The sequence below is a fragment of the Protopterus annectens genome, chromosome 5.part0, assembly GCF_019279795.1.
Source record: "Protopterus annectens isolate FY-2018-M chromosome 5.part0, PAN1.0, whole genome shotgun sequence".
Taxonomy (NCBI): Eukaryota; Metazoa; Chordata; order Ceratodontiformes; family Protopteridae; genus Protopterus; species Protopterus annectens.
The window spans coordinates 1635173930-1635198890 of NC_056735.1; positions in this window are offsets into that span (position 1 = coordinate 1635173930).

Genomic DNA, 24961 nt, shown 5'->3' on the forward strand with positions numbered 1-24961 from the left:
GTTGCTGTGTGGTGGACAGAAATGGTAGTGGGCAGGTGGATGTACGTCAAATTAAAATGTAATACATAAATGCAGTTTGGTTTTGCATGCAATTACCAAACTACCTTTTTGGAAACACACATTGTGAATTGCACTTAATAAATAATAAAATGATTAGAATTATAATAGACTTATTTACTTGAGACAAAACGTATATTAATTAATTCACATTCTCTTTTTCTGTCAATGACTCAGGTTAACAGCATTAATATTTTAAGTGTCCCTGTATGATTATTATTTCTGCATTTGTCCTTGATTCTGATGAGGAGTGTAACTGACTTGTAAGGAGTGGCATATAGGCAAACTTTTGGGAATCCTCCAGTCACTGCAGCCAATACTGGCTATTATTGTTGCTATACAGGGCAGATAGGGACTTTGTTGGCTATTTTATGGGGGGAGGGATAGATAAGAGTTCTTAATTCATCAAGACTGTTTTTATCTATTATTACTTTTTAATTTCTATTGATTGGACTTTCAATGAATGCTACACTGTTTTATGGGAGGAGATTAGAGGAAGAAAGAGATATGAATTCTTAAATCATCAAAGCTGTTTTCATATATTATTAGTTGACTACTATTTTTACTGATTGAACTTTCAATGAATGCTACACTGTTTAGTGATGGTAAGAGATATGAACTTTCAATTAATGCTACACTGTATAATGCGGGGAAGAATTATGTATTAAGGTTGTTTCTATCTATTAATTGATGGACATTCAATGAATGCTGCACTGCTTTTATGCAGGGGGAGATGAGTTCTTAATTCATCAAGGCTGCTTTTATCTATTATTATTATTATTATTATTATTATTATTATTAGTTGAATGACTCAATGAATGAATACTATTCCCTTAAGGATTTTTTGAGAATGGTCTGGTCACTAGATCACTGTATTTACACTTTCAACAAACTACCTGCTTGGATTTGCTTTTGATATATGTTTTTGTGAAAAGTTGTTGTCAAAGGCATTTTTCCCCCTTTCAATATTTTTTCCCTCTTCGGGGGAGGGGGGGCAAATGAGGGTCTCACCCTAAGCTCCAAATAATCTAGCTACTCCTCTTTTGAGAATTATAGTAACTGGTGTGCTGTCAGTATTTATAAATCTCCCTGATAGAGAAAACCACCTCTGAATATCAAGAGCAAATGCTCTTCTTAAAAATTCCAGGTAAGCACTGAGATTGGTTGATCTGGTTTGCCAGTCTCTAGTGTTTAACTCACTCATGTTCATTCAGTGATTATCTGATTCATTCTAACAGGGTCATATCACAACTGTGTTTACGATAAAGTTCATAATTGGAGAATGAATGATCTTTTTGTTTTTTTTTGTCCCTCCTCATTTTCCCCCAACCAGCAGCTGCTTTTTTGGGGCCCCCACATAGTTAAGGATAATTGGACGGAACCCTACTCAGCCATGGGCATCTTGAGATCTTGAGTGCCAACTATGATGTTAGTTTTAATGGAGAAAATGCCTGTCAGCATGATTTAAGTCAAAGGCATTATGTCAGTAGTAAAATATATGAAGCCTGCTAACTGACAAACACTGTTACCACAACCACCAATATCTTTGAATTTTAAAGGAGAAGAAGTGGCATCCGATCCTTAGGATTCTGGCACCTGATCCTTAGAATTCTTCATCCAAAGAGTTATTATTACCCATCTGCTTTATTACAAAACAAGACAGCTATATTAGTTTTTTGTTGATTTGACAAATCATGTAACAAAGTATCAAAATAAGATAGCTGTTGCTCTTAAAAAGTTCAAAGAGGTTAGGAATAAAGTCAAACTCCTGCTGAAATCCAGGACAGCAGATTATTTCTTTTGTCAGCAGAAGTTGTAACCTAATAATCCAAAACTGTTTCAGAAGAAACAGCATCATTGTCATTAAAGCACATCCTAAGCACCCTGTTTCCTCAGCTCTCCTTTTACAAAACAGAGAAGCACGCAGTTCCGTCTAAGAAAATATATGCATAAACAATTTTTTCAACACCTGGCTGATGATAACCTTATTTCTTATGGTGTCAGGCTACACTCTGTGTTGATGACCTCTGCACCTGAGCTCACAGAAAATGTACATGCTGAGTTCCACTGTGGTGAAGTGTATTAGTCACTACTCATTTGTTACCAGGGCCTTAAGCACAGTATGTCACTTCCTTCTTGTACATAAGTTGACGACCCATGATGTTACCTCTGACATGTCTCTGTCATTTTCTGCCTGCCTCAAATGCAGTACGCTATAAGCAGGGTGTGAATACTCTGTTTCACCATCCTCCTGCTGCCTGTTTTTGTACTCTAGTCTGTAGGGCTTAATGTTTTAACCTCTTTTCTTGACCATAACAACAAAGTGGGACATTGTGGTGATATTAGGTTGATTTATAATGCTGATTTGGCCCCAGGGTAATTGTCAACTTGCTCTTCGTCTGATATGGTGACTAGCCTTGATGCACTGCTGACTTAATGGACTGACGCTTTTCTGTGTTAATGCTGGACAAACAAAGTCATTTTTTTTTCTTTTTTTTTTTTTGAATAATGCTCATGCTGTCAGAATTATCCCGAAAGATAATAATATTGATTGCTAAGCCTGTCAAATAGTAGAACTTGTCATTAATAATCCAAGTATGATTTTTATATGCATTTCAGTCTGGTATTTATGACATATTTCCACAACAGATCTAGTCAGTCCCATTTCTCTTTTGTCATGGCAAATTATGCAACAAACTTAAACAGAAAACTCTGCGAGTATGGCAACTGCACAGTCTCAATGAAATCAATGCACATCAAAAAGTAGAAAGACCAGCATACAGTGGCACCAAATAAATACTTTATTAAAAGTATTCTTAACAAAAAAACAAACTGGTTTCGGCTGTATAGTTACATAGCCTTCATCATTGTGAATATCAGCAAATTAATAAATACTTTAAATACATAATTCAGAGGACATGTGACCAGTTAAAGATGCTCATTTAGTCCTGGTTTAAAGAGACCTCCCAGTTTAACAATCCATTTTTTCTCCATAGTGTTTAACAAATCATGCCAACCCAATTTATTGTTTCTGGGTCTCATGATTTTATCAATGATGGTGAAATTAAATATGGCATTTTTATGTATCAGGGTATGCTTATAAAGGGCATTAGTTTCTTTATGATGTTTGATCTCGCTAAGATGTTCAGATATTCTGAATTTAAGGGGTCTGGAAGTTTGCCCTATATAGAATGCTGAACCGTTGCAACTAGCTAGGTAAATCACCCAATCAGAAGTGCAATTAGCAAAAAATCGAATATCATAGACTTGAGGGGTATTTTGGCTACTGAAGCTTTTAGTTTGTAATATCCTGGGGCAGTGAACGCAATGGCCACAAGGGTGGCAACCAGTTAAGGGATCACCTAACAAAGTAGCTTGGGTCGATTTTATATTAGGAGGTTGCCCATGTTTGAAGTGGTTAAAGAATGCAGCAAGATTTTTACCTTTCCTGAACGAGAAAATCATGCAACAAACCTATAGTATGCATTTGAAACTTAGCAAACAAGACTAACTTCACATGTGACTTAAAACAGCCGAGTTCTAGATTGCTCTGTAATTGCAGTATCACTTCACTAACTGTATTTGTGAGTAACAACAGCCATTTACTATTGTATTCAATTATTTTCCTTTAGCTCTCTCATTCCATGTTTACTCTCTTACTTTCTTCTCTTATTTCCTGTCTCTCCTGCCCTCTCATACCTTCTGTATACTTATTTTTCAGCATGTATCTTTCGATCTTTCATGTTACTTCACATGCTGAAGCAAATACATGAGAATACAGTCATCATTTACAGCTATACATTGTGCATATATTCTGGATAGCATGCATTTCCTCATGCTTAATCAGTTTCACATGTTATTTCTGTTATACATATTCTAGCATGCTACCAGTGAATGTTCAAGTATAGTCTCACATCCTTAATTCAATTTATTATTACTCTTTCAATTGGAGCTCATTTCCTGTGGCCTCCATGGGCTTGGTCCATCTGAATTTTCCTGGTTATCAAAAGCAAATAAAATAAACCAACAAACCAATGTATGCTGTATATACTACTAGACATAACCTAAAGGGTAGGCTTCCAACTAATGGCTTATCCAGTATTAATTGTGGTTTGCCTAGAATGCCAACTACAGAGTGAGAAAAAAGCAAAACTAATTTGAATGTATTTGTTTATTTATGCTTTTGTGCCTGGATTAGTGCTACTAATCCAATGGACTCCTTTCAAGAGACACTCAAGCTGGTATTCATACTGACTAATGGACGTGTGGTCAGGGAGCCAGAGACATTCCTTTACTCTTTATAAGTGTCATAGGACCTTTTACATCCACCTGATATCCCACTAGCTCAGGCAAGGCAGATGAGACTTTGGTATAACTTCTCAACCAAAGGGTGGCACACTCAAGAGTGCTGCACCCCCCCCCCCCCCATGATACTCTGCAATGTCAGAATTGGAAAATAAAAACAAGCATTTGATGACAGATAAGAACTCACAGTATTCAGATCTTCTGTTATCAAAGACAAGAGTGTCACCTGCTGAGTCACTGACAATGACTAATTACAGTGTCTGGAACCCTAGAGAGTGCTAATGTAACACAAGAAGCATAAGTGCACAGTGCTATCTGCACATATTAAATAGAAATGGTTCTGCTCAGAGGAATAAGGAAGGCACATGTAAGGGGACAAAAGTAAGTCAGACACTGCACTTTAGTGTGGGTGCAGGACAATCCACATAAGGGGTGATTGTGGATTTAAGTTATGCTCTGTTAGGGGCACAGACGATTAATTTAATGATGATTATGAAGGAACTGAAAACTATACTTAAACAGGCTTTAACCTGTGAAAGGGTGGTGGTATGGATAACAGTGAGTGATATACTTTTTGTATCGTTACCCAGAAATAGTTAAGTATAGTTTGCTCAGTTTGCATAAGGGATGTTGCATCCCTTATATTTCATGCAAGATGTTATGATCAGAGATATAGATCTGTAAATTTAGTCAGTGGTCTCTGACTAAATTTCCAGATGATTGCAAATTAGGAACTGTCACTGAATCTCACACTGACACAAATGTTCTACAAGAAGGGCTGACACAGACAAACAACTGGTGTCAGAGTCATGGACTAAAACTAAATGCCAAGAAATGCATAATTGTATCCTTTGGGAAGTCATCCATCCCTGGTAACTATCATATTGACAACTCACCCCTTAGAGCTGACCCAGTAGTCAGGGACTTAGGGACACACATAGATAGTAATCTATCCTTTGATCATCACATGTCTACAGTGGTAAGTAAATCATTCTATGTTGCGCAACTTATAAACAAAGGTATGGCATCTAAGTCCAAGGAAGTCATTTTTCCACTGTATTCAGCATTCATTAGACCTATAATTGAGTACAGTGCCCCCTTTGGTATGTACCTATCCAGGCATATCCAACAATTGGAACGTCCACAGAGGTTCCTCACTAAAAGAATACAAGGCATAAGTAATATGTCCTATGCAGACCACCTCAAGTCCCTATCCTTGTATTCTGTCTCCTACAGGCTTTTGAGGGGAGATCTATGCCTGCCATACAGGGTATTGTCAGACCCCACTCTGATGGACCTCCTGCATATCCACAAAGCAAAGAGTACCAGAATTACCCATTCTATAGACTTAAACCTTACCTGTGATATAAATAGGACCTGCTGGAGAGATAGGTATGTATCCCAGAGACTACCCCATCTATAGAACAGGCTCCCCATCCATGTGAAGCAGAGTTCCTCCCTAATCCAATTCAAGTGCAACTTGGACAACTGGATGGGAAACCGGACATTCATCCCTGGTTTGGTACCTATGTCTCTGATGCAAACAGGTAACCTGTAAATGGTTCATCTCCCAGGCCCATGCTTACACTTATCAAGGGTATCAGAAATCGTCAGAGATTTGGGATGCGTGGTTAGGCTTAAAAAGGCCCTTTTGGTTGTTAGCCTAGTAAACACCTATAAGCCTATGAACATTATACAGGTCAAGTAAGTCAAATGACACCTCATATATCGAATAGAGCTTCCAATTCAAATGGACCAGTATTGATGCTTTCACTGCCTTTCTCTGGAGCAATTGTGGCAAGAGAGTTGCATACCCATCTTCTCTTTCTCATTCTCCAGAAATCTTTCTGCAGCCTTTCAGTGAGATACTAGTAAGCCACTTCTAACAACTCCATGTTTAGTATGAGTATTCCATTAATATTAATTCTTAAATTTCTTCAGAAAGCAGTCAGGGATGAGATAATAACAAGAAACCAATTTCAATTGCTGAATCTAGTAAACATGAAGGAGACTTAGAGTCCAGAATGATACAACAGTTAATACGGAAAATGATTAAATAAATTCAAAATAAATTACAACCAAACATTATAATATCACTACTAGACACACTTGCCAAAATGAAGCATCTCTCTCTCAACCTCCTCAATGTGTATTCCAAACATGGAGTGAGACTATCGTGCGTTAATGTGTCAGGCTTTTGGAAATGGCTTCTACAGCAGTCCTGTGTACATCTTCCCTTCTCGCACCTTCACTTTTGAAGTGAAATATATGCAAGTGTTAACATTCATATAACTGATTGCATTCAGCCAATACACAGAACTGACGTAGTACCATACTTAGAAATTCAACCCTCACGTCTTTCATGTTGGGTACTTTACACAGGCACATACAGACCAGCTCCCCATAGGTACTGAACAGAAGTCAGGAATGGATCCCACACTCTGGAGCTATGAGGCAGACACATTTTCCCTGAAATATCATTCTGGCCCTTAAACTCCTAAGGATTTGTACTTTTTTATTGGTTCCTCAAGTATGTCATCATGTCATCACTCTGGATGGAAATGTGAAAAAGAAACTTTCCAAAAAAAAAAACATGCATTTTACAGTAAATCATGAAAGAAACTGGAGAAAGAAATCTATAACTAAAAAAAAAATAACTTTCTCTGCAGTTTATTCCCTAGGGAGAGGAATGGACACTGTTGCTCACTGGATTTCATTGCTGACTATCCCCTGCCTTTTGTTGCCCATATCAGGCATTATTGTTTCATTGTATGCAAATAACTAATGGTTTTATCACATTTTATTTAAGGGTCTAATGTCGCATTTATGCTTTGTCATTACTTTTGCACAAGGCACCGTCGCCCCAAGGAGAAGCTATTCCATCTTAAATATACATCTTTTATTGTTTGCTCTCATTTGTTACCACATGTAAAATCTTTGGTATTATGTACAACATAAAGGTCTTGTTGTGTTTCAGGTGGGCCTACATTATTTAGCAAAGCATTTATTAGGAAATCTACCTGGCTGGAATGATAAAGGCAAGAGACCCTGAGAAAATCTTCTTCCCAGTGGCACTGTTATAAGCTTTCCATTATGACTAAATGTTCATTAGGAAGGGTGAGCTGAGATAATAACCAGTAGAAGGGAATGAAGTTGTAAACAAAAAATGACATCATAATCGTCTGATAATGATCTCCTTATACAGCTGTCTGATGTATAACTGGGTAAGTCAAGACCCTGGACTCACACAAAACTTTCCCAAAAAAAAAAAAAAAAAAAAAAGTAACGTATCACATTTTTATATTTAGTTCTAGTTAGCTAAACTAATAACCAAAATGCATTGACATGTTAACTCGTACACCAGAAAAATAAAAATAAAACAAACGAGTCAAAGGACTTTATGAAGAACTTTTAGCACTTTCGCCTTCCTTATGTAATCAGACTTTTTCAGAAAGTAGCATACTAACACATGCCATACTATTTAAAATCTTATGAAATTGCTAAAAGTTCTTCCTGTGACTCCTTTGTTTTATTATTCTGATGTATGAGTTAACTTATTAATGCATTTTAGTTATTGGTGAACTGTTTACATGTCTACACAAAACTGTTGGTTTGGACTAGTTAGCCAAACTGTTACTATGCAACCACTCTTGGACTATAGAATCTCACAATAGTTATTTTTTCCCTATTAATCACACATGGTACCAGGAACTTAACATTCTGCGTCATCCTTGCTGCAATTTGTATTTCTATACTGATAACAGTACAGCTTCTTTTCTAAATCTTTCATCAGTGTGTACTTTATCCTGATCTGTTTATCTGTTTATGCCTCAGTCATACTATGAAAGCAGTGCCAAATTCCTAACTTAGCAATATCAGGATAAGGTTCTGACAATTATTTTCAGCATGCTTCCTATTTACTGCATGAAAATTCCTTATTTGTGGGATTTTCCCAGTGGAATGTTGGAGCAGGAAGTTTACATAACTTTATCCCTTCACTGCAGTTAGTTGTTAGCTGCACGGCCATTTACAGCTCTTACATCAGGCCACCTAAGGTAAAGAGTGTATACAACTTTCTAATTTGTAAAAGGATTAATCAGCAGTTCAGACTGATACACATAGCAAGTGCTGTGAGGAAAACATATGAAACCATTCTCGGCTGAGTAATCCCCTATACCTTGCTGACACTGTGACTAATCTTTTTCATCCTAAAACCTTTTGAAATATTGGACTCACTGCGCGTGTGGCACCTGGATTAAAAAAAAACTAATGGCTCAGACCAGCTGGAAAGTGGAAGTAACCAGAAGCCAGATCTGTTTTACAATGTAAGGCTAACCTGGCTATAGCTTTAAGGCAACCAGCTAGAACCATTTCATCCATGTTGTTACCCCTTCAAAAACAAGCAGCCTTGATAATCCAGAGAGGTCAAATTTTCATTAATGCTGACTTTTGACCTTTGACATATTTCAGGCAGTAACTACTCAAAACAGTGACTTGGGAAAATAGAAGAGATAAGCATAAAAGAAACCTCTAAACTGACATGTTATAAAAGAAAATCCATTTTACCTAATGCACATTTGATGGCAAGTAAGCAAGGAAAACAGAAATAAAGTAATACAATTTAGCTTCCTATTTGTTTATTTCTTGAAACTCTTCATATATTGGTGAAAAATATTTAACTATTGCAGATGTATCACTGTTGCTATTTCTTAACATGCCATATTGTTCCGTTACACTGTCTTGTCTTTTAGTGGTATCTGAGATACAGGGACCAAAAAGTTCCACTAATTAGCCATAATTGCAGAAGACATACATTTTATCTTGGCCATTTACACTTCCCAAATGATTTCTCTCTTACCAGAGGTACAGAAGAAAAAAATGCAAAATATAGTAATGTTCTACTGATCACGGTTTATGCACTTGATTTAGCTCCTTGGTTTCCATGTTCTTCCAGTTATCTTCCAAAATCCTGCTTAATTAGGTCTACTTGCATGTGAAGGTCACATGGCTTCACTGCAGCCAAGACTTATGTCACCCCTGCATAGCTCTCAACCTCTGAGCACAAAAAAAAAAATCTAGACAAAGCAAGAAATAATGGGGGACAAAGCCCCAAAACAGAGACAGATTTCAAATATTGCTCATATAAACTTAAAAAGTTGCTAGTATAAAATGTCTCGTGTTACAATGCATTTTCTGAAGGATACAAAGTCTGAAACTCAAATGCTTGTTATTACTTAGTGAATTCAATTATCACTGATTTGCCATGATAATCCAGAAAAACATAACTTTTATGAGGAACAGACCAAACATATGAGGTAAAAGTCTGGACATTCTGTGAAAATCTGGACAGTTGAGAGGTATGCAGTCCTAGTAGTAGCCATGGACTATAGCAACTTTATCTACCTATCTTTATGAAGCTTGCAGTGCATCCCAACCAGCTCTTGAAAACTAAGGTCCATCCCCAAATAATAGTCCGAGGCCTGGGAATGATATGATGATGTCAGGAATACTGTAACATTTGCATACCCAGGATCACTACTTGGATAGCATTATACTTCTATTAAAAAAAAAAAGGAAGCTGCTTGTTTAATGCTGGTTTCAGAACAGTACGCACAATCTTCCGACACAATGGAAGCAGCAATTGTAAAAGAGGCTGTCACTACCATAGTAAGCCAGAGTCACCAAATGTGAATACATCCCTCTTGTTTGTATATCTCCAGAGATGAGTCTTGCAATAGCCTTAACGAATAGATCAGAATGCTATTCCAAATAGGAGAATTTTTATAAACATAAAATGTTCATAGAGTTATGATAAATTATTAAATTATTTCAGATTATATCTGATTGTCCAGGAGTAAACCTGCACAGCTCTGAGGAAAAAATATTTATGACAATCCTTGAAGAGAATGTGCAGACTGGTATATGCATATATTCCTCAAAGTAATACCACCCAGTGCTGTAGATGAGTGCATTTATCTTTGTTAGAAAACTACAACTGAGGACACCCCTTGAAAAGAGCAACACCTTACTGAATAACTACTTCTGCAAAGCTGTCATATAACTGTATGGTACAGTGTGTACTGTGGATATAGCTGCTTGTCTAAACTTATTTACTGTGTTGCAGCAAGCTATTAATTCAAATTCTACAGAAAAATGCAAAACACCAAATAAACTAAACAAATATGCTTATTATACTTCATTTGGACTAAGTCTACATACTTCTTACTTACATTTTTTTAAGAAAGCAAGAGAAATGTACAAACAGCATATAATTTTCCAACGAATACTTATAGTTACAACATGAAGGAATGACACAAGTTAAGCCTTATTTCCACATACACAGATTCATAAGATCCTAGCAGCTAGTCGTTATCTCATAAGGAGTGAGGCAGTATCCTACATAAAATCCTCTATTACCCCTGGACAGATATTGCCTTCTATTACCCTAGTTGTTCATTGCAGCATTCACCTCTGTACCCTTGTGCAACACTGTATGAGTCAGCAAGTGCAATGAAATTTCTCAAACATTAGTTTGCCTCTTTGTGGAAACTTTACTCCAGTTACTATAAATGTAATGACAGTGTCCATTTCATTAATGAAGATTTTTCATGTACCTTTTCCTCTTTTAAGTAACAAATTAATACATAACTGTGGTACATAACACATTCATAGTAAACAAACCTTATACAGGTATTTCATTCTATTTATTGTACTAAGAAGATAAAATAGCCAGAAACAGTCCATGAATCTTCCTGGGAGATGTCTGCCTTCCAGCAGCAACAGCTCTGTTCAGTGGCCCTGTACTGTCTTGTTTAGTTCATTACCTTCCAGGTAGCTGCAATCATCAGCCATACAACTGCACCTATACCCTGCTATTTTGCAGCATGGCAGCCCTGATGTCACTGTCCTAAACAGCCCTCCTGTCGCTTGGCTTCTTTGTTTATACACTGTTTCAAATGCAGTGCTGCTAGTCCCATGTACGGAACAAAGCATATGCACTTCAATAGCCACCACTTTCATTCTAGAAAACTTCAATACCTCCCACCTAGAAAGTACCACAAGGAATACACCAGAGATGGTCACTATGGTAACATATTGTTTCGGAGGTTTACTTTGTACTACATTCTGTTCTTATCTGATTATTACAGTTATCTAGATAAATTCTTTAAGAAACCTTTACCTTGCATGAAGGCATATGGAAAATTTCTACTTCCCTCACCAAATGCATAAAGTCCCCACAGTCACCACTGCCATAGCCAAATTCTGCATTTATGTGCAACACAGAAAGCCACAGTTTTCGTTAGGTAATTATGCACATTCATACCATGGCTTGCCCCATCTTATGTTATTTCTTTTCTGAAAACAAATAATTTCTAAACTCCCACTGCTTCAGCTTCCTCATACTTATTAATGGCTGCTATGTTTCACTGGCAATTTGCTACCCTATAAAATGCAAATGCATGCTCTGAGATCTGTATACCTACTTCCACAAATATACTTTTAATTAATGTCATGGCTGGTGACAAGTTAGCAATGCTGGAGTATAATGCTCAGAAATAATGAAGTAAAAGTCCCTTCTTCCCCCAGCCAGATACCTACTAGACAAGTAGAAATGCTTTTGTAGGTAATCCTAGTCCTGGTTTGTTGTTCGGCTCAACTTACTATATCTGGGATATCCAAAGACAGACTTCATTTTTAACTTTTCTTGTCACTTTTTGTACTTTCTGCCCATGCAGCCATCATGGGTGGTTTGATATTTTATCTTTAGTACTACCTGCCAGTACATTAAGCAGCTGGAAAGAGCTGTGCAATGGATTATCTATTTTGATGTTCCCTCACTTCTACAAAGAGATGATGCAAGCAAACACTCTTGCCTCCTTTACCTAAAGCACAGGACAAGGTCCTTGGTCTTCACCTCTGAAACTGCACTTCCTTTTGTACTCCTAGGACTGTCACAACCTTCCCCTGTCCAGGACAGAGAAGCAGGCCATGCCTACTTGTCTCTCCCCTGGGGAAGCAGGCCATGCCTACTTGTCTCTCCCCTGGGGAAGCAGGCCATGCCTACTTGTCTCTCCCCTGGGGAAGCAGGCCATGCCTACTTGTCTCTCCCTGGGGAAGTAGGCCATGCCTACTTGTCTCTCCCTGGGAAGCAGGCCATGCCTACTTGTCTCTCCCCTGGGGAAGCAGGCCATGCCTACTTGTCTCTCCCTGGGGAAGTAGGCCATGCCTACTTGTCTCTCCCCTGGGGAAGCAGGCCATGCCTACTTGTCTCTCCCCTGGGGAAGCAGGCCATGCCTACTTGTCTCTTCCCTGGGGAAGCAGGCCATGCCTACTTGTCTCTCTCCTGGGGAAGCAGGCCGTGCCTACTTGTCTCTCCCTGGGGCAGTAGGCCGTGCCTACTTGTCTCTCCCTGGGGAAGTAGGCCATGCCTCTTCACTCTTTTTCCTCTCTACCTGGTTTCTCCACTGTCAAGTCCACTAATTGAACCACAGCCATCAGGTGACATTCAGGGTTCCAGCCCTCTGTGCCACGCAGCCAGGCTTATTTGTCATCCTTTTTACTGAACTAGCTTGTCCTTGTGCATTGCCAGTACTAGAGTTCATACAGCCTTAAGCAACTCTCATTTCCACAGCATTAAGGTAAGTATAGGCAGAGGCATAGCAAGGGTGGGGCGAAGTGGCAGTCACCCTGGGTTCATGGTGTTAGGGGGCGCTATCAGGAAGTGCAGTCTCTGCACCTTTTTCTTTCCTAGCATTTCTCGATGTCAGTACAGAAATACACGTCAGTGATTTGTGTGTGCTAAGCTATAGCAAGTCATATGCTAAAAGTAGAAGTAGAATCAGCTTCTTCTTTTTTTTTTTCCCCAACTGAAAGATGATAGGGGTAGGGGGATCTGGCTTGAAACATCAGATTAGGGAAGCAGACCTTTTTTTTGCTCTTCAGCTGAAAAGATGGGGGGGGGGTGCCAGACTGGACACCAACACCAAGCATTACATGAGTCAGCTACAACTCTGAGTATAGATCACTTTGCATTGAGTTTGTTTTCCTGTCCTATTCATTTTGTTGCCTACCTGCTGCTTATTCCTTTTCTTTGAGGTCACACTTGTAAACAAGTACATCTAGCTCAGTGCCTTCATTCCAAATACTGGACATGATAAAATAATAAATAAATCTGTTGTCTTATTACCTCAAACATAAAAATAGTCATGCAGAAATACACTGTATGAACATATACATAATCATCAAGGCAAAAAATAAAGAAAGAACTTTTACCCTTTACCCATTCTTGAACAATGATGTAATATTTAAGTACTGACATTTATAAATACTTCTCTTCTGTTACATATATGAATAAAATCTTGCTACATTCAGAAATGCCATTTAATACAGTCCAGCTTCTTATATGTACATTTTAAGTGCAGTGTAAGCAGTCGGGAAGTAAGGCTATGGAAAAAGAGATGTAGCTTAAAAACTCCCAGTTTTAGTAATACCTTAGAAAGCAGTAGGTATTTCAGTATAACTCTAGGCATGTTTTCCATACAACATTTTGCTTTGACAATATGTGCCTAAACTGCTCAGTTTTTTAGTACACCAAATTTAGAAACAATTTATTAATATATAATATTTGTTTGGCCATGCCCAAGTAAGTTTCAGTTTCTGATTAAGTATGTTTTATGTAAACATCAGCCTAGCTAGTTCTACTACAACTTATTTTTATCTAGATATAGATGAATTCACTGGAATGGTACCCAAACTTTGGCATACAGTTATCTGCTTATCAAGAGAAGAAATTAAAAACAAACTAGAAACTCAAAGTTCTGAATGGCTATGTTCCATTGCACCTCCCATATTGAGCTTTGAAAGAAGGAAAACTTGCATTTATGTATTTTGTAATTCCCAACAGTGGAGCGACTTACTCTGAATGATAGGCATGGAGTGAGGTAGCTGGCAACAGACAAGTCGCTTGCTCTTACACCCATATGCCTTCTCTTGCTTTGTGGCCACTGTGTCATGTTTCAAGTATCGGCACTTGATTCCCTTCCATTACCTGGTTTTAATTAACCCCCCAGGGCCCCTTTGTTTGGGTGAAGATGTCAGCTGTGCTTCTGAAAAGAAGTTGGTTGTATCAATCTTTTTTTGGGGGGGAGGCACCGACTCTGCCTGAATGAACTGACAGAGGCAGGGGTTGTTTCGTCTTTAATCCCACATTTAGTAGTATGAGTTGAGGACAATAGCCTACTCATGCAGCCTCTCTAATCTCCATTCCATTTTGACACCTCTAACTCCCTTTTGTTAGCCCTCACAAGAATTTGCTACCGCTCTGTACTCCACACAAGGTCTCCCCTATAAGTATCATTGAAAACAGAAAGCTCAGAGCTTGTACCAGCAGCAACTGCCAGTGTCAGAGGCAACTGTTAATAGCATAGCTTCCTTCACATGCTTTTATGCATCTCTTTGATGAATTAATTGATTCTGCTTTTCCATACTTGCTCGGGGTGAAGCCTGAAGCTGTGCCTTAAGGACTATTGCCAGAGTACATGAATATTTAGTCTAATGGTGTTTATCTACATTAAAGTCAAAAATTAAAATAAAGAACATTTAATTTGAAATATGTTTTAAGGTTGGGTAATAGACTTTTAAATTATCATCTATTTTAGTCATGACTAACACTGTGTTTAGTGTAAAACATAATATTACAGCAATGTGTATAGCATGATTCTCTCGTTCAGTGCCACAACTGCATTCTTGAACACCTAGGGAAAACCACAACTTGCACTGTTTAATAAAGAAATCTGTTTAGAGGGGTCATGGTGAGTAATTTTATGTAGGACTACTTCTATAAACTTCACAAAATCTTCATATAAAAGTAGACTGAATTAAAATTATGTGTATCATTGAAGTGATTTCTCTGTTTAAAAACTGGGTAGGACTATTTTTCATGGATGATCAGGAAACCTAAAGACTCCTTTAGGACTCCTTTAGTCAAATTAGTAAAGGTGCAATTAGAATAAAAATCAAATGGTTTAGTTTTAAATGAAATAACTAAGCACAGTCAGACAAATACCATCCACGCCTTAAACTGTAACTACATTAATTACAGGGACAGCGTGCACTTACTGACAGTATAGTGGTAGCCTCCACAGATTCATCTCTAGTTTATGTACTTTGTACAATCAGTTAATATGTCACAAGTATGGAAAGAGTGAGAGGGGATAGAAGATGCTGTCTGAGTCAGGTTTTATAAGGGTGGTCTGTAGTGTTCACAGTGGCTTAGAATGACAACACTTGCTTTCTTAACTCTCTTTTGAATCCTAATAGTGAGTCAGTACCTTTGACAAAGCACAAGAGACAACTGCATAAACTGGTTAGGAAAAAGAAAAATATCACTAGATTTGAAGTCATAAAGGAATATTCACAGCACAAGCTGATCTGAGGACAGTAAAGTTGTATAAGTAAACTTAGCATAACAGCAGATGTTCAAATGATCACCGCTGCAGTAGCCATATCTTTATAGGTTATATCTGCTAAGGAGATACCAGCTTCCAAAGCTTCAGGGGACACCTTCCAAGTACTCAAACTGTCAGGCAACTCAGGCAAAGATGACTAAAAGATAAGTTTGTGTGCCAAACCCTTCAAAGCTTTCCTGCCAAGTCAGAGAGGCAGGCTGAGCCCTGAAAGGACAATGCTAGGAGCAACAAAAAATAAATATCCACACCCTAACATAACACACCAAAAACAAGGGGGATGGAGGAAGGGAGTGGCTACTGCAGCAGTGATCATTTGAACATCTACTGTTATGGTAAGTTTACTTACATAACTGTACTATGGTCATTCATTATATTGACCACTGCTGCAGTAGCCTTAGCTATACAGGTAGATTGCCCTAGTTTACTACATTTGGGAGGTAGAAGGAAGAGAGTCCATGAGTCCCTGGAAAATGGTTCTTGGAAAGCCTGACCTGGACCTAGAGAAGGAATCAAGCTTATAGTGTTTTGTAAAATTATGTACAGTGGGCTAATGGCAGATGCTAGAGTACTTCTAGAATCCAACCCTTTCTAAAAAGCCATAGATGAAGCCAAAGCCCTGGTAGAGTTGATCTTGACCCTGCTGGGGATAGTTTTGTTATGGTGAGTGTAAGAAAAGATAATAGCCTTAGACAACCATTTGGAAATAGTCTGTTTTGACACAGGTTTTCCCTTCTTACCTTTACAAGAAATGAACAATTGATCCAAAGATCTGAAAGATTTAGCTCTGTCAGCATAGTCCCTAAGTTGTCTGTGGACATCCAGGGCATAGAGTATACTTTCTCCCTTATTTTTAGGTTCAGAAAGAAAATGGTGAGATGGATAATTTGGCTTTAAGTAAATACAGATACCACTTTAGGCATAAAAGAAGGATTAGTTCTCAAATGAGCCCTGTGAAAAATGAGATAGAGTTGGCTCACCATAACAGCTTGCAACTCAGAAATGCATCTTACAGTAAAACTGTTTTTTATGTTAGGAAACGCAGGTCAGTTGGGTTAGGTAGTTCAAATGGAGCAATCTTCTTTAACACAAAATTAAGATCCCAATGAGGGGCCACCACCTTACTTGGAGGCCTCTTGTACAAAACTCCTTTCAAAATCATTTTGGCATGAGACTGTATTGAAAGATGAGGATCCCTAAGCAGACATGCTGAAATGGCTGATGAATCTACATTGATGGAGGAATAAGAAAGGCCATAGCTTAGTAACTCACACAAATTTTGGAAAACCTATGAACAACTAGTCCTAAATGGGGGTTGGTTATGTTGTTGGTACCAACTAGAAAACCTTTTCTATTTGCTGTTATGTGATTTTCTAGTAGTAGACTTTCTTACCTGAACATCCTTTGTAAACAGGTACTTAAAATTAATTAAGACCCTATCATCCAGACAGTCAACTGAAGTCGGTTGATGTTGGGTGTATCAAACATTCATGCACTTGTGTGAGCAGATCCAGTCTGTGAGGAAACTTGTGATAATAGCCCTTGGCCATTTTCAAAAGAAGAGACGACCACAGTTGCCTGGGTGAGAAGGAAGTGACCACAATGATATTTGTGGATCCTTTATGAATCTTCAGAAGTACCCTGTATATTAGTGGAAAGGGTATAAATGTATACAGTAACATTCCTGTCCAAGAAAAAGAAAAGGCGTATGTATATCTTCCAGGCGTTCTTGCATGGAGTCCTGGAACAAAATCATACCAGAGCTGATTGTTCAGGAATGAAGACAAAGAGGACTATTTTAGGCTCTCCCCACAGATGGATCAAATCTTGGAAGACCCCCTGATCTAATTTCCATTTGGGAGGGTCTGCACTGGACTTACTCAACTTGTCTACCATACAAGTTTGCTCTTACAGAATGTAGGATGCCTGTAAAGTGACATTGTAATGTGAATCTATATCCCAAGCTAACAAGATTAGTCTGCAAAGAGGGTATGACCTGGTTCCTCCCTGCTTGTTGATATGATCTGGTTTCTCCCTGCTTGTACCATGTGACTGTGGTATTGTCTGTAAAAACTTGAAGAAGTCCTGGGGACCAAAGAAGATTCACAGAGTTGAGTGCTTTGATCAGGGCATCTCTGTGATATTTATGTGCTTGCATCTGTCCTTGTTGTCTCACACACCCTGTACTCTGATTCCTCCTGAAACTACTCCCCAAGCAAAGTCTGAGGTGCCTTTGGTGACTGACTGCTTTGGAACAGGGAGGGAGAATGGGAGACCTGGATTTAAGGGTAGCTGTTGTCTCCAATAAATAATTTCTCTTTTGACAAACCCAAGCACTTGGATTTCGAAAGACAAAGGGTGATGATGCTGGGAATTAAGGGATTTCAGATACTACTGTATCTTTCTTATGAAAATCATAGAAGCCATAAGACCCAAAATAATAAGGCATTCCTCACAGTGATTGAAGTTTGATTGAAAAACCTTAGAAATATGTCAATACAGATCTATTTTTTGTTGTATAAGAACAGCTCTTTGAAATGAGGTGTCTAGCTGAAATCCCAGGAACACAATCCTGTTTGAAGGAGTCAAGAAAAACTTTTGAATTTTCTCCTGGAATGCCAGTTTGTGTATGAGATCTCTCACCCAAGAGAGAGAGAGAAAATCCTGACACTTTGAAAAAGACTCAGCAAAACTAAGTAAGTCATCTAAATATGGAAAAATGTGGATACCCACTAGTCTGCAATGAGCTATAACTGAAGCTAAACACTTTGTGAACACTCTTGGTGTAATGGATAGTCCAAAGGGTAAGGCAGGAAACTAATGATGTGATCCAGGCTCACGAAACCTTAAGAAACATCTGAAGTCAGGATGATTACAGATGTGATGATAAACGTATTTTAAGTCTAGTTTTACCAGGAAACCTGAAAGAGGAGGAAGAGGTAACAGGTTGTGAAATGACATCATTTTGAATTTGGGCACTATAACAAACAGGATTAGGAAAGAAAGATCCAGAATTGGTCTTCAAGCATTTTCTTTCTATGGCACTAACAACATCCTTGAATAAAAAACCTTCCCCATCTGGAAAAAAGAAACTGGTGCTATGACTCCTTGTGACAGCATATGATGAAGAAACAGTGTAAACAAAAAAGTCTGATCTGGAGAATGAGGAATGACCACTGGAAAAGAGGAATTTCCTCCCACTGTCATGTATAACCTTGATGATTGATCTTCAGAGCCCATTTTTCTGAAACTATCTGTTGCCAAAGAGAAAAATGGAGATTCAGACTTTCTGGAAGAAAAAAAAGGAACCATGGTTTGTGAGGGTCACAAGGTCTCTTGAATAGTCATTCAGACTTGTTGGATTGTCCTTAATTGTGGGAGGTTCAAGGGTTCTTTTTGAGACCCCCCCCTTGCCATTTTTTTTCTTAAATGTCTGTTAACCTGTATTATGTTGAGACTGTTTTTCTGTTTTTTTCCAAAACTAGATGATTTAGACAATCCTGTAGAACATTTGGAAAACGATGGCTGAAAAATCTTATAGATTCCCTGGATCAGCTTACCCCCTTTCATCATACTATTTGATCACCTTTGCAGCAGGGGAATAAAAAACTAAATCTCTATCCCAAGAGAAATATTTAAAATGTAATGTTTAACATCATCTAGGAGATTCTGAGAATGCAACCAAGAAAAGACATACAAAACAGTACCGGTGGCTATAACCCTGGAAGTGTACCAAGAGAATCATATACATATTATAAGCAATGAGCATTGACCTGTGCAATAGAAGAAACTAAATTATGTAAAGCAGATTTTTCCTCACATAATGAAACTGCAGATAAACTATTCCTCATATGTTCAGTCAGAATAAACTTTAAAATGTTATCTTAACAATCCAAAATTCCGAAAATCAAAATTTCAGAAGTATACACTTTTTCCCGTACTTATCAATAATTTCCCCATGGTTATCTAGAAAGAGTAAGATTGGAATTAGCAGCAGTGATATCAAATAAAGCTATAGCTGCTGAGTCAGGTTTGGAAATAGTGTTCAAGAGCTTAAAAGAGTGAGGAATTTTATACATCCTGTCTGCCATTTTAGGGACAGCTGGCTGACTATCAAGAAAATTGCAAGGTAGTAACATACACATCCTCTAAAGCAGACAGAACATGAGGAATGTGTGTAGGTTCTGGAAATTCCTTCGGTAACAACTCATACATTTTCTAAGGGACTGAGAAACTTCAGTGCTTTCTCATTGAAAACACTGGCACCTTCTAGCAATGGTCTCAGAGAAAGAGAAACCTCTACAGGAAGAATCAGAAACTCATCTCTCCTCTGTGTCTGAATTAGAAATCTGAGGCTAAAACCCTTTATCTATCCCTTTGTATTCCTGTTCAGATTCAGACTATTGAATTTCTTCAGGAAAATAGGTATCCCCCTTTCTTTTACCAGAAACTACTTCGCAATAAAGATCAATAACCTGACTTAAACCCTAGAGCCAGACCCAGTAAACAACTCCTGTCTAAGGAAATTTGAAGAACAGGAGTAGACACATGCTTAGTTTTTTGTTTCTTTTTCTCAGGAAAAATGGGGCCAACCATGTCACTAATGATAGGAGCAGCAGCTTCCCCAGGGATGGGCACAACATTCTGCCATAACAGGGAAACTTTCCCAGTTCCCTGCCCCAGGACTAACAAGAGTGACTCTCCCTTACCCTCTATGGGGACCTCAACAGACGAACAGGATGTGCCTAACTCCTGGGCCATAGTGGTTGTAGGTGAGATACCACAGGCATACTGGGTAAAAGATGAATGGTTTGAGGTACAACAAATAGTCACAGCAGAGTCAGCCACCTGCACCTGAGGTAAATTGCTAGTCTGCTGTGGTGGCAAAGGCTGTTTGCTCAACTTTTTCTTTTTCTTTTTGTGGCTGGAAGAATGACCAACCTTGAGACAAGAAGTTATGTACTCACCATAACATTCGATGTATGTAGTCCATCTTGCCTTACATTCTTACCCGTGGTTCGGAGCCGAACCTCGGCTCCGACTCGGCCATACTCTAGCTCAAAGTCTTCAATTGGCTCATGGCTAAAAGGTATCCCATCGTGCAACAGGTCTATTCCCAAGATCTTGTTTGCTGCAAGCTCACACACATACACACTGAGAAGAAGAACAACCCCAACAGAAAGGACTACTGACACCTAGAGACAATACCTCCAGGTCCTCCAGGAGGGAGAAGGAGGGAGGGTTGGTAAGAATGTAAGGCGAGATGGACTACATACATCGAACATCATGGTGAGTTCATAACTTCTTGATGTTATGTAGCCCAATCTCACCTTCATTCTTACCCATGGGACAGCGTTCATAGCACCTTGATTTTGGGTGGCTCAGTGAAAATTACTCTTGAGCACTGTGGAACCAAAGGAAGATCTGCCTCTAGAGACCAGATCTAATTTGTAGTGACTAATAAAGGTATGAGGCGAAGCCCATGTTGCCGCAGCACAAATATTATCCATAGACATCCTAGCCTGAAATGCAGTTAAGGTAGTCACAGATCATGTAGAATGAGCCTTCACTTTAAAGGGTAATTCTTTGCCATTGGAAGCATAAATAAATGAGATGCAATCGGAGATCCAGCGAGACAAGGTTACATTAGAAACCGGAACCCCAAGTCTAGTGTCTGAAAATGAGACAAACATTTGATCTGATTTCCTGAAATCTTTTGTCCTATGTAAATAGAAATGCAGTTGTCTGTAAACATCCAGCTGATGAAACTTAAATTCTGCCTTGTTAGAGAATTCAGGAAAAAACACAGGCAACTCAATGGATTAGTTGATACTGACAACAGAGGCAACATTTGGAACAAAAGAAGGGATGGTTCTTAAGGAGACTCTATCTTTGTGAAACACCAAATAAGTTGGCCTAATCGATAATGCTTGCAGTTCAGAGACCAGCCTAGCTGAAGTTATGGCTACCAAGAATACTGTCTTCCATGACAAGAATTTAATGACACACATAGCTGTGGGCTCAAAGGGAGTTGAGGTGAGCTTCTGTAGTACAAAATTGAGGTCCCATGGCATCACTGGATCAAAGACTGGAGATCGGAGTAACAATGTCCCTCTCATAGAAGCCCTACAAAGCCTTTGAGCCATAAGGTTGGGCTCATTAGTAACGTGAAAGGTAGAAATTGCTGCCAATTGCACTTTAATGGTTGCCGCAGCTGAACCCTGACTAAACAGTTGAGAAAGAAATTCCAATATTGCCAAAATAGGCGCTGTATAAGGATCAATATGTCTCTCATGGGCCCAAACAGAAAATCACTTCCACTTACTGGAATAAATATTCCTGGTAGAAGGTTTGTGGGAAGATGATAGAATATGGACCACTTCCGGGGAAAAATCATGAAGCCTGACTAAGGACAGAACTGGAGCAGCCAAGCTGTCAACCTGAGGGTCTGGATGGAGGGATGGAACTGTCCTGACATATGAGTCAGCAGATCTGGAACTGGGTCCAAAATCCAGGGTTTGTCCATTAGATAGGGTTGAAGGAAGGGAAACCAAATCTGACGAGGCCAGTGTGGGGCAATGAGGATCATTTTGCTCCCCAAAGACTGTGCTTTCTGAATGACCTTTGATATCAGAGGGAATAGTGGAAAGGCATAGAGAAGTCCAGAGTGTCCCTGGGTGTCTCCCCCTCTGGGGGGATAAGGGTGAAGTAGCTGCTGCATTTGGCATTGAGAGGACTGGCAAATAGATCACAGCAAGGCTGGCCCCCATCTGTGGAATAGCTCTTCTGCAACATAATTGTTCTGGGACCACTCGTGAGGCATTAGGATATCTCTGCTCAGCCTGTCGGCAATCACGTTGGACTTCCCAGGTATATGCATTGCAACTAGAAAGCATTGGGAAGACACCACCCACTGCCAAACTCAAAGTACCTCTCTGCAAAGAGGGTATGATTTGGTTCCTCCTTGTTTGTTCAGGTACCACACCACCGACATGTTGTCTGAGTGGATTGCAATTGTCCCTAGAGGGAGAGAGCTGTGACGTGCTTGCAACTCTAATAGCACTGCTCTCATCTCCAAGACATTGATATGCAAATTGGTCTCGTGATCCTGCCACATGCCTTAGATAATGCCCCGCCACCTGATCTGGGAGGCATCTGTGGTCACTGTGGCAACTGGAGAAGATGGGACAAAGGGCTTGCCTACTTTGAGATTGCTGGCCTGAAGCCACCAGTGTATATCCCGCTTGCACGTGTCCGTAATCAGAATAAAATGGGAGAGTGGGAGATGCTGCAGTGACCATTGGGCAAAAAGCAGCCACTGATGAACTCTCATGTGTAGTCTGGCAAGGGTAACTAGCATGATCGTGGCAGCCATGGTCCCTAGGACCACCTTTGCCCTGACCTTCTTAAATGGTAGTAAGGCAAAGACCTGCTGTTGTAGAGCCTGAATTCTCTCTTCTGGTAAGAAAGCCTTCATGAGCACCGTATCTAGTTTGGCACCAATAAAAGAGACATGCTGTGAGGGCAACAAGACAGATTTTTTCCAATTTAGAGTAATTCCTAACCAATGGCACAGTGTAGTGGTGGCATCCCTGGTCTGTAACAGTAGATGCCTGGTGGTGGCAGAAAGGAGCCAGACGTCCAGGTACAGAAACACTTGGAATCCCTGACATCTCAAGTGAGCCGTTACCATTGCCATGCATTTGGTGAACACCCTGGGGGCTGTGGTGAGACCAAAAGGCAGAGTGCAAAACTGAAAATGACTGGTTCCCAGCCGGAAGTGTAAATGACTTCTCGGTGCCCTGTCCATCTTGATATGGTAGTAAGCATCTTTGAGGTTAATGGAGCACATCCACACACTTTCCCTAACAGGGGGAGTATTGACTGTAAGGTGACCATGTGGAACTTGGACTTTTGTACATGAACGTTCAATCGGCTGAGATCCAAGATGGGTCTCAGGTCCCCTGTTCTTTTCATCAACAAAAAGAATCTGAAGTAAGTCTCTAATCCTACTTGGTCTGTGGGGACAGGCTGGATGGCTCCCTTTGAAAGCAACTTTTTTATTTCTAAAGTTGCGGAATCCCTGTGACTGGGTGGAACATCTGGGATTCTCTTGGATGGCAGAGGAGGAGAAGAGAAGGGGATATGATAACCTCTGGAAATTATCTTTAATACCCACTCATCTTGGGTGACTTTTGCCAGGCTTCTGGGTATAAGAAATGCGACCCCTGACTGGCTCCAGAGATGAACAGTCAGGCCTCCCTTCAGGATCATTGGTAGGGAGAACCACAAAAGGAATCACGGTCCCCCTGGTTATGCGGGCCTCCTCTGCCTCTAGGGTGATATTTTCCTGAATTTCCACCCCCTCCCCTGCCTCCAGAGGGGGAATCACTTTGTCCACCCTGAAAAAAACCTCTGCAACTTCCTGAACCACATTTTCCCACCCTTCTGGCCCTTGGAGTAAGGTCTAGAAGGCATAGAAAAACAGACTCCCACTGCAGACAGGGTTTGTCCTTCCTGCTCGCACCTAGTGAGAGTGTCCTTCACCTTGGTTCCGAACAACAATGAACCATCAAATGGGGCATTGGTGAACGTAGACTTGAAGGCCTCCATGAAATTCCACAGGCGCATCCAGAAGTGTCTTCTAAGAGAGACTCCGGAACCCACAGCCCTACTCGTTCCATTGGCTGCATATGAGATCAGCCTCATGGAGGAGTTGGTAAGGGAATTTAAGGTAGACATCTGTGCATTGACCTTCTGTGCCACGGCATCAGAAATGTTACCCTGTAGAGAATCTCCTAGCTCTTTTAGAAGATCTCTCTGGATCCTTGTAAAATGTGTCAAGTAGTTCAGCGACCGCGGAGTGTAAAGGCCACTGAGGTAAACACATGCTTCCCATACCTGTCCATAGCCTGGGACTCCTTGTTAGGTGGATGGACAGTAGACAAAGTTTCACCAAGTTCCTTCTTGGTGGCCACTGCCACCACCATGGCATTTACTGGAACACCTTTAGATAGATACTCCTTGTCAGAGGGGGCAGACAAAAACTTATTGGGTCTCCTTGGGTCTGGTTCCACACTGTCAGGAGTTTCCCACACCTTTCGACAGACAAGGTCTAATAGCTCATCAAAAGG